At 35.6% G+C, this 11,663-nt stretch overlaps 1 pseudogene; it reads left to right on the forward strand.

The window, feature by feature from the left end:
- The first annotated feature begins 6,217 nt into the window (after positions 1 to 6,217).
- Positions 6,218 to 6,776, forward strand: LOC102836522 (annotated as a pseudogene).
- Positions 6,777 to 11,663: the final 4,887 nt, after the last annotated feature.

Below are 11,663 nucleotides of genomic sequence, written 5' to 3' on the forward strand. Positions count from 1 at the left end.
GTGGTAGTTATTCTTTGTCTCAATAAATAATTGAAAATGACTAAAATGCCTCTCAGGAGGCAACAGATTAAATGTTATGGTATGTTCTTACCTTGAAAGACTGTGAATAATAAAGAACTAGAGCATACGCTGTGGATATAAAATACATTAAAATAAATATTGGAGTTGAGAAATGTGAAGAAGTTTAGCAGTGCTCAAAGAAGATCCTTGTTGTACAAAACAGAGAAATACAGAGGTGTATATTTTATTCCATTTTGTAAGTATATATGTTGTGTTCATCAGAATGTTCCTGAGAGCAAGAGAAAGCAACCATCAATAGTGGCTTGCCTTTAGGAAATGGTATTACTATTTGACAGGTGGATATTCATTTCTTTTCTTAATTAGCTTTTTATTTCCTTTGAACATTCAAATCATTAACACTACCGATATATTTTTGAGAGGTAGGATGCTGAGGCATTTTTGTCATTTTATTGTATTTTTCTATCTCTAAGATACATTTATATCTTTGAATATCAGTTGTATTAATGCATGATTTCAAAGTCATTGTGAATTTTTAAAATTTATTTTATGTTCAGTAATAAATGGTTTATTTGTGAGTATCTCTGTGCATGAAAACTTTTTTTCTCTCCTGAGCTATAATTGTGGAATAAATTCCCCAGAGAGAGATTTCAAATCCATTAAAGCTACTATTATATTATATATTACTTCCGCCACTCGTCTGTCAGTTTGTAATACTGTGGTGGCTTGTGAGTTGCTGTGATTCTGGAGGCTACGCCATGGGTATTTTAAATACCAGCAGGGACATCCAAGGTAGACAAATTTTAGATGAGCTTCCAGGTAAAGACATAATCGGAAGAAGGAATGATGAACTACTTCTAAATATTTAGTCACTGAAAACTTTATAAATAGCCAAGGAACACTGTCAGATATAGTGCTGGAAAATGAGCGCCTCAGGTTGGAAGGTACTCAAAATGCTACTGGGGAAGGAGTTGCCTTCTCAAAGTAGAGTTGACCATGACCTTGAAGATATCCTACCTGAATTTAGAGATCATTTGAAGAAGAGATTTGTTACATTAATCACTAAAGACCGAAGACCAGAAGAGTTGTGGGGTGACATCAAGAACATCATACATGAAGAAAGCAAAAAGTCAATGAGAAGACAAGAACGAAGAAAAAGGTCAAAATAGATGTCAGAAGAGACACTGAAACTTGCTCTCCAGCATAGAGATGCTAAAGCAAATGGAAGAAATGAGGAGGTACAAGAGCTGAACAAAAATTTTCAAAGGTCAGCTCAAAGACAAAGTCAAATATTACAACGAAATGTGCAAAGATCTGGAGTCAAAAAACCTAAAGGGAAGAACACGCCCAGCATTTCTCAAGCTGGGGGAACTGAAGAAAAATTCAAGTTTTGACTTTCATTATTGAAGGATTCTCTGGGAAAATTATTGAATAATGCAGAAAGCATCAAAAGAAGATGAAATGAATACACAGTCACGATACCAAAAGGAAATGGTTGATAATCAAACGTTTCAAGAGATAGCATATGATCAAGAGCCCATGATACTGAAAGAAGAAGTCCAAGGTGCATTGAAGGACTGGCTAAAAGCAAGGCACCAGGAATTGATGGAATAAAAATTGAAATCTTTCAAGGAACTGAGGTGGCACTGGAGACAATCATTCAGCTATGCCAAGAAATTTGGAAGACAACTATCTGGCCAACTGATTGGAAGATATCTATATTTGTACCCATTCCAAAATGAGGTGATCCAATAGAATACAGAAATCATTGAACAATATCTTTGATATCCCATGTGAGTAAAATTTTACTTAAGGTAACACAGAATCGACTGTAAGCATACATTAACAGAGAACTTCTAGAGGTTCAAGCCAGATTCAGAAGAGGACATGGAACAAGGGATATCATTGCTGATGTCCGATGGATCTTGGCTAAAAGCAATGAATACCAGAAAGATGTTTACCTGTGCTTTATTGGCTTTTGCTTGTGTATATCATGACAAGCTATGGACAACATTGCAAAGTCTGAGTATTTCTGAAAACTTTATTGTGTTTATGAGGAATCAGTCAATGGCAGTTGTTCGAACAGAACATGGGAACACTGAATGGTTTAAAATTAAGAAAGGTATGAGACAGGGTTGAATTTTTTCACCATACTTATTCAACCTGTATGCTGAGCAAATAATCTGAGAAGCTGGGTTATATGAAGAAAAATAGGGCATCAGTATTGGAGGAAGACTCATTAACAACCTGTGATATGCAGATGATACAACCTTGGTTGCTGAAAGTGAAGAGGACTTAAAGCACTTACTTATGAAGATCAAAGAGAACAGCCTTAGGTATGGGTTGCATCTCAATGTAAAGAAAATAAAAACCCTCATCACTGGACCAATAAACAACATTCTTATCAACGGAGAAAAGATTGAAGGACTTCCTTTTTCTTGGATCAACTATCAACACTTATGGAAGCAGCAGTCAAGAAATCAAACGACTTATTGCATCAGGCAAGTCTGCTGCACAAGACCTTTTTAAAGTGTTGAAGAACAAAGATGTCAGCTTGATGACTTAAGGTGCACCTGACCCAAGCCATGGTATTTTCAATAACCTCATATGCACATGAAAGCTGGACAGTGAATAAGGAAGATCATAGAAGAATCGATGCAATCGAGTTATGGTGTTAGAGGAAAATATTGAAAGTGCCATGGGCTTCCAGGAGAACTAACAGATCTGTGTTGGAAAATTTGTTCAGGCAGAGTGCTTCTTGGAGGCCAGGATGGCCAAACTTTGTGCCTCATACTTCGGACATATTGTCAAAGGGACCAGTCACTGGAGAAGGATATCATGTTTGGTAAAGTGGAGGGTCAAAGAAAAAGAAGAAGACCCCCAGCGAGATGAATTGGCAAAGTGGCAGCATCAATGCGCTCAAGCATGGCAACAATTGTGAGGTTGGCCCAGGATCGGGCAGTGTTTCGTTCTGTTGTGCATAGGGTTGCTATGAGTCGGTACTGACTTGATAACACCTAACAACAACAACAACACATATATTACTTTATTGTTTTTTAACAATGTTATACCATGTTACAATGCAAAAAGTAGTCTAGTTTGCTCTAATTTTGCCTGATTTTACTTGTAATGAGAACTACAATAATAATTGCTTTCATCCAAGTTTGGTAACTCAGGCATGAATCAGACATCCTAAAGAAAATTTTTATTATGCATCTTGACCAATCCTACAATTATCTTGCAATTTAAATCATGTAAATAATCTCTTTTTTAATCACTTTTTAGGTCTGTGGTGGGTTTTGAGCCCTAAAGAACTGACTAAAATTAATGTAGTCAGTTATTGTTTTTGTTTATGTTACATTGCATTATGATGACATTTTAGAAGAAAATGTCTACCATGATATTGATGGCATGCTAGAAAGATAGCAATAAATACCACATGTTAAAATATGTTAACAGTAGCTGAAAGAAGTCATCTGTCTAATGTCTTAAGTCTAGCACAACTTATAAGAGTAGTATTTGATCACAGATTCTTTTCCAGCACTCAGTCAAGTATGCTGATTTTATATAATATAAAAAAATTGTCATCCAACCCATAAAATCCAGAATAATATGACCTTTAAGAGATTTATTTATATTTGAATTTATGACTCTGTTTATTACTTGGAAAATCTTGTAAGGCTGGAAGTGAGGATGGTGTGTTGTTGTTGTTGTTGCTAAGTGCCGTCGAGTCGGTTCCGACCCATAGCGACGCTGTACAGGGTTTCTGAGGCTGTAAATCTTTACGGGAGCAGAACGCCTCATCTTTCTCCCGCGGAGCAGCTGGTAGTTTCGAACTGCTGGCCTTAAGGTTCTCAGCCCAATTCGTAACCACTAAGCTACCAGAGCTCCTTTGAGATTTATTTATATTTGAATTTATGACTCTGTCATGTCATTGTTTATTACTTGGAAAATCTTGTAAGGCTGGAAGTGAGGATGGTGTGTAGGGGTGAGCAATCCCTAAAGTAAATGGAGGTTGAATGTTACACTGCAAGGTCAAAATTGTCAGCATCTGGAAAGCAATGTATGTGGAGTCAAAAAAGCAAATATGATATTATAAAGTTTGTCAATCTTCTCCCAACATAATCTACAACTCTAGTCCTACAACTATTTATAAGAAGAATGTACCATCTTCAGAAATAAGTACACAATTAACAGGTTACAAATAACAGATTGAATCAATTCCTTTTGTATTATAATAATTTTAGCATTCTACTTGAAAGCCACAATTGGTGGCATCCATGTTATCTGTTAATGTGCCAGACTACAAAGCTGCTTGAACTGCAAGGTTGGCAGTTCAAGCTCACAAGCTATACAGGGTTGCTATGGGTTGGAAGTGCCTCGAAAGCACTTAATAACAACAATAACATGCTTATCTAGTATTTTCTAGCTCAAAGTCCTCACAGTATAATGAAATGTCATAATCGTCTGCTAGAGATAATATCTCTTAAGCCTTTTCCTTGCAACTTAGCTTAGGATCTGGCACATAGTAAGTACTCCTTATTTGGAGTTTTAAACTCAGGAATCCTGAAGGATAATTAAGAAATTATGTATCTCACTGAACTGCAAAATGTAAAAGTACAAAATAATTGTAATTGGAACAGAGTTGAAGAATCTGTGATTTCCAATGTGTATATAAAAGAGACAGAAACAAAACTAGAATTTCAAATTGAGAAGACATAGTCACAAAACAATTAGAGACCAATTGATAAAGTGTAAGGTGAAATGCTAGTAGTGGATGTCTCTTGTATAATTGCTGGCTCTGTCTTACTTTCCCCTTTATTTTAGGGATTTTTTTTTTTTCCTTCTTTATAGTTATGAAAAGCTTTTACAGTGAAACATTGTATTTACCATGTGTGATCTGAGCTGTTTCTCCATCTTTCCACTCACCTCCTTTTCTACCCCAAGTCCAGCCACATGGACATTATGTGTTTTCATGAAACAGAATAAGTATTCGTTTATTCCAGAGTGTTTTCCTTCTCGCTATTCTTTTTTGGGGGATGGGGTTGGGATGTAGGAATAAGAAATGATGATTAGGGTTAAGACTATGACTAGATCTAGGTTACCTCTAGAACTTTGTTTTGTGCTAAGGTTATGGTTATGACTAGGGTTAGTGTTAGAGATAAGGATTGGACTAGGGCTAGGAATATATATATATATACATATTGAACTTTTAACATAGTTTATTGGCTTAGAGGCAAATAAGGTAGCAACTGATCACTTAAGGCACCTCACTGAAACTAGTACATCACAGTGCTGTCGAGTGATCCCAGCTATATGGATGATGTTGCTTAGGATACTTGCTTATTTATTAAACAGGTCTCCACCATGGATGTAAGAAGGGAAGGGCATAGGATTGTGGTGTGTGCTAAGTGGCTGCTGGGAGCTGATCCATCAGAGCAGACAGACTGGTAACTCAGTGGCAAAACAGGGGAAGAGAGTGAAACCAGCCTGCCCACCCCTCCCCATAACTCTAGTAAACTGGATTCACTGAGCACCATCTCATGAATACACCACGTGTATTTTTACTTTGTTTTATTGTTGTTGTTCTTTTTGTTTCAACTATATCTCTGGTTCTCTATTTTCAGCCTTATGGTCTTGTTTTACTTTGAATACTTCTTTATCTGGGTTGAGTTCTGGGTAATTTTGTCATGTATGTTAGTCTTTGTTGTTTGCTGTTATATTGGTTCCTTGTCCAAAGAAAATTTTTGTAAGGTTTGTCTGGTTTTTACAAATTGTTTTCATTTCTAATTTTCTGAAAATGATCTAATTTCTTTGTTATATTTGATGGACAATTTTGCTGGGTATGTGGTTCTTGGTTAGCAATATACATATATAATTTTTTTTCCTGGAATTTTTGAAGAGTCATTCCATTGTATTCTTGCCTATATGATTTCTGTTGAGAATAAACATCGATATCTTAAGAATTAGTGATCTGAAATGAACTGGTATTGGCCATTTTGAATCTGATGATCACATGGCTTACTATGCAAGAAATGACAAATTGAAGAGGAATGGTGTTGCATTCACTGTCAAAAAGAACATATCTAGGTTGAGAGGAAGACACCGCTTTGGCTGTGTGTTGTCCTCGCAGCAGGTGGAAAGCGAGCTCGCCTTCGAGAATCAAGTGCTCCAGTGACCCCCGTGCCTTGCCATCGCTATGGCAGTCCCAGGTTGCAACAAGGACAATATCAGAGCAGGCTGTAAAACATGTGGCTACCAACTGTCTATTGTTTGACTGAAAATGACTCTGTGGGAATAAGTTCGTTTCCGGAACTGAATGGTGACTAATGGCCATATTCTCATGGGTTCCACCAGTCTCTCTCCAACTGGTCATCTGACTTTTGAATGCCGCAATTTTCTATGATTAGACTCCAAAAGGGACATAGTTTTGGATGTCAGCAGCACAAACAGTGAAGATAGTGATGAAGAGAATGAAGAACTGAATAAGTTACAGGCATTACAAGAAAAAAAAATAAATGAAGATGAGAAGAAAGCAAAAACTAAAGACAAAATCAAATTGAAAAAAAAGAGAAAAAGGTCTTATTCATCTACTTCCACTGAAGAGGACACTTCAAAGCAAAAGAAACAAAAAAATCAGAAGAAAGAAAAGAAAAAAGAACAATTCAAAAAAAGGAAAACACAAAAAGGAAAAAAAGAAGAGAAAAAAGGAAAAGCATTCGTCTACTCCTGATAGTTCTGAAATCTCCAAGAAGTAACTGAGACTTTGGCCTAAGCCCTTAAACTTTAAAATTTGTTTTTAAAAATTATTTGACCTTGGGATTTGCTATGTAATAATTCTTTGCAATAAATCACAGTCCTTTCCATATGGACATTTACATGTGTAGATATATATACATAAGACCATTATCCCTCTAGCAAAATATTTTTTAATGTGCTCTGACTATGAAGTATTTCTTCAGTCGTGTTACTTGATAGCCATTCATTCTCTAAGTGTGATTATTGGTACATACAAGACACATCCTTTTTTTATATTTGTGTGTGTGTTTGGCTAGTGTTATTACATCATAAGTTGGTTGCAGATGGCTTTACTACAGTCAATAAAGGTAACCTATCTAGCCAATAATGAGTATTTCTGAATCAAGAGTACACATTCCAGTGACATTGAATTTTTTGATAGCTGTATGTGTAAACATATATAAACTATGATGTAATTATTAAAATGGTGATGTTTTTAAATCTCTAGGGAGTTTTTTGAATGCCATAGTACATGAAACTGCTTTATTGATCTTGACTAGGACTTTTTAAACCAATAGTGTCTGCAGGAAGAAGATAAATGAAAAATTTTAAAACAGAGTTTCACTCATTTATAAATGCAGTACATGCCTGCTTTGTTTTTATAACAATTAAAAACATCTCTTTCCTGTTTAAAAAGCCAACTCTGCTGTAGCCTGTTAGTGAGTCTTCTAGAGATGGTGCTGTGTGGGTCAGGATTTTTAGGATAGACTTCTGATTGTTTTGCAAATATGTCTTATTAGCATGTGTTAAAGTGATACCTCAACCAAATTTTTATTTAGGAGGACAGCAAAATCTTTATTCGAACTGACTTCTATTATATTCAGTATGTGAATTTTATGAAACTTGTTTTTAAGGGTAACATGAAAATTTTTTATTATTGTCAACATATATATTTATTTTGTCTGAAAGAATTTATATATAACCTTGAAGCAGGTTTCACAATCTATGGTTTCCATAAATAGCCAGTTTGAGTTGTTGGTCTTTTACTTCAGACACAAACCTCAGGAAGAGTGGCAAAAATTTAGAATTAAGAATTTTATTCTGTCCTTTTTGAAACTTAAGAGCCAGGGAGTTGCATTAGGAAAGCCTTTATAAAACAGTGGAAATTTTATATGGGTCAGCATTTTTAAAACTTATTATTAGTAGGTTTAAATGTTTTTAGATTTTTAATTTCACAGTAAGTAGTGTTACTTACTTAGTTATGCCCAATAAGTTAAATACTTACTCTCTTGTAACAGCATTGAAAGTCAGCTCCTTGTCATGGTGCAGCACCAGAGACTACAAGAACCTCAGAGGGTACAGTTAGAATTTTTCAAATCAGTAACCCACAAGCATGGCTGCAGGTGAATACATAAGGTGAAATCCAGTAAATGTATTCAGCTTCACAGACTGGTAATTTTACGGATTCTTTGGTCACCCAGTTCCCTAATTAATGTATCCTCTTGAAAGACTCAGGGAGCCCTGTTAACTCGCCTTATCATATGTTCACCGGAACCCATGCTCAGATTCTAATGAAACTGTCACCACTTCTCTAGTCTGGCATTACAGCCATGGACATGCTTACACTTCTAGCTTTCCTATAACCCAGTTTCATCAGATGATCCTCTCATCTTCAGTAGTAAACTAGGCTGAAATGTCATTAATAGCATTGATAGCAATGTCATTGAATTCTTTCTTTAACAAATATTTAGTGAATACCTAGTAAACATTGTGCTAAAGACAGGGGAGACAGATAAATCCCTGAAGGGACTCACAGTTTTGTTGGTAAGTGCTGGAATTAACTGAAACAGGTTTATAGGAACACAGATCACCACTTAAACCTAGCCTGGAGGGATTAAAAGCTATCAATAGAAAATACCAGCGCTCCTTAAATGCATTTATAGAGCTTCTGGTAGTATAGCTGTTACCAGTCAGGCTGCTAACCTCAGGGTCAGCAGTTCAAAACTACCAGCTGTTTTGTGGGAGAAAGATGAGACTTTCTGCTCCTGTAAAGATTTACAGCCCCGGAAACCCTGTACAGACTCGCTATGAGTCGGAACCAACTCCACAGCACACAACAACCAACCATATAAAATGTCTCTGAATTTCATTTGGATTGAGGGTAAAGGTAGAGGTTATGGATGCTCCTGGCAGAGTGGGTATTGTGAATATACACCACAAATACAAGAAATGTACAACATGTGTGTCAACAATTACAAGTGACTTGATATTGCTGGTATGTTATAGGTGAAACAAAAGTGGGAGAAGCAAGACTACATTTTTTAGGTTCTCGGAAATGAAAGAAGTCTTGTGTACATGGTTGTGAGTTTGACTTTAATCTGTAAATTGAGACACCATTAAATAATTCTAAAGAAGAGAATGACTTACTGGGTTTGGCTTCATCCATTTCATACCCCAAATTCTAAATATCATAATTTTTAAAATGTAAAATTGTTCTCATTTGAAGGCTACACAGAAAATAATTTCATCTGATATTCTTTGTACTCTTCTAGACCCATTCTTTTTTCTGAGATCTAATTGTTGCTATCAAAAATTACAGGAACTTAAGCCTTCTAAACACATGTATACTATATTCTTCATCAGACCTATCTCCAGAATTTTATGTAGGTGTATATGCTTTTAAGTACATTTTGTTTGTTTTTTATTTTTATTTTGGCTTATTTTTGACTGGCTTAAATTCTGTCACTATGTTGGTATTCATTATATCTTAATAAATCTTTTTTAACTTAAAAAAAAAAAAAAAAACATATCCAGATCAGTCATGAGGTACAATGCTGTCTGTGATAGGATAATTTTCATGCACCTACAGGGAAGCCCAGTTAATACCACTATTATTAAAATTTATGCACCAATCACTAAAGTCAGTGACAAAGAAATAGAAGAATTCTACCAACTTCTTTAATCTGAAATTAATCAAACATGCAATCAAGATGCACTGTTCATTACTGGTGATTGGAATGCAAAGGTTGGGAACAAAGAGGAAGCATCAGTAGTTGGAAAACATGGCATTGATGATAGAAATGATGCTGGAGATTGCATGATAGAACTCTGCAAAACCAATGACTTGTTTATTTCAAATACCTTCTTTAGACAGCACAAGAAATCACTATACACATGGACCTTGCCAGAAGGAAAACAGAAATCAAATTGACTACATCTGCAGACAGAGAAGATGGAAAAGCTCCATATCATTGGTGAAAACAAGGCAGGGGCAGACTGTGGAATAGACCATCAATTACTCATATGAAAATTCAAAATGAAGCTGAAGAAAATGAAAACAAGTCCATGAGAGCCAAAATATGACCTTGAATATATCCCACCTGAATTTAGAGATCACCTGAAGAACAGATTTGATACATTAAACACTAAAGACTGAAGACCAGAAGAGTTGTGGAATGACATCAAGAACATCATACATGAAGAAAGCAAAAAGTCATTGAGAAGACAAGGAAGAAAGAAAAGGTCAAAATGGATGTCAGAAGAGACACTGAAACTTGCTCTCCAGCCTAGAGATGCTAAAGCAAATAGAAGAAATGAGGAGGTCCAAGGGCTGAGCAGAAAATTTCAAAGATCAGCTTGAGACAATAAAGTCAAATATTACAATAAAATGTGCAAAGATCTGGAATCAGAAAATCAAAAAGGAAGAACACGCTCTGCATTTCTCAAGTTGGGGGAACTGAAGAAAAAATTCAAGCCTCGACTTTCGTTATTAAAAGATTCTCTGGCCAAATTATTGAATGATGCAGAAAGCATCAAGAGAAGATGGAAGTAATACACAGAGTCACTGTACCAAAAGGAAATAGTTAATGTTCAACCCTTTCAAGAGGTAGCATATGATCAAGGGCCAATGATACTGAAGGAGGAAGTCCAAGGTGCATTGAAGGAATTGCCACATGAAAGGAAAACAATTGATCAACAATGTACAAGAAAACTGCTATTTTTTCTAAAATGTTATACTTCCTATTTGTCATCTCTAGTGATCCCTCATTTGCCCTTACCTTCATTCTTAGTGTAAACTTGAGCTAGAAATTAAAATTGAGGGAAATGATCAACAAGGCCTTGTGACAAATAAATTATAAAACTTGTTTCCACTGGCTGAAAGACTTTTACATGGAACTCCCTTTGACTCTATGTCCACATTTTCTACTGCTTTTCCCTTATTCAAATCTTCTGTAAACACACTGTCCTCCTTGCTTTTTAATTTTAGTACTCCATGTATGTCTTGCATTCTGATCTTTATAATTTATTTATTTTTAATCTCTGCTAGCAATCCTCTTGCAGGCATAGCCATGTAACTATCTCACCGATGCAATGTATTTCAAGTCGAAGCTCAAATTTCAACCTCTCACTGAGATCTTACCCTAACTACCATTTAGTATAGCAATTGATTCCAGCCTTATAACTTTCTACACTTTTCTTTTTTCCATACATTTACTAAGTTGTAAGGCTGCATAGACTTTATTTGTTTTATTGTATTTATAGTTTGCCTACCTAGGTAGACTTTAAGCTCTATTGGTGCTGTTTGTTGATGTATCTCAAGCTCCTAGGACCATGCAATAAATAGTGGATACATGAAGGGACTATTTAATGACTTCCCTTTGAGACAGAGGGAAGCACTAGTTAATGAGATAATAAGCTATGTGTCACATCTTGAAAGTCCTTCAGACAAGTCTGGAAGGATATATAGGAAATTATAAAGTTGTAACCTTTGAGGTCAAGATGGCATTCTTTTATCATAAAAATGGCAATGCATTCTGAGCTACAAAATAAGCTGTCATCTCACTAATGAAAAGGGTCTTTCATAACCAAGAGACAAAATGGAAATTAAAATGTATGAACTGTTTAAT

This window comes from Chrysochloris asiatica, unplaced genomic scaffold (genome assembly GCF_000296735.1).
Source record: "Chrysochloris asiatica unplaced genomic scaffold, ChrAsi1.0 scaffold00196, whole genome shotgun sequence".
NCBI classification, from domain to species: domain Eukaryota; kingdom Metazoa; phylum Chordata; class Mammalia; order Afrosoricida; family Chrysochloridae; genus Chrysochloris; species Chrysochloris asiatica.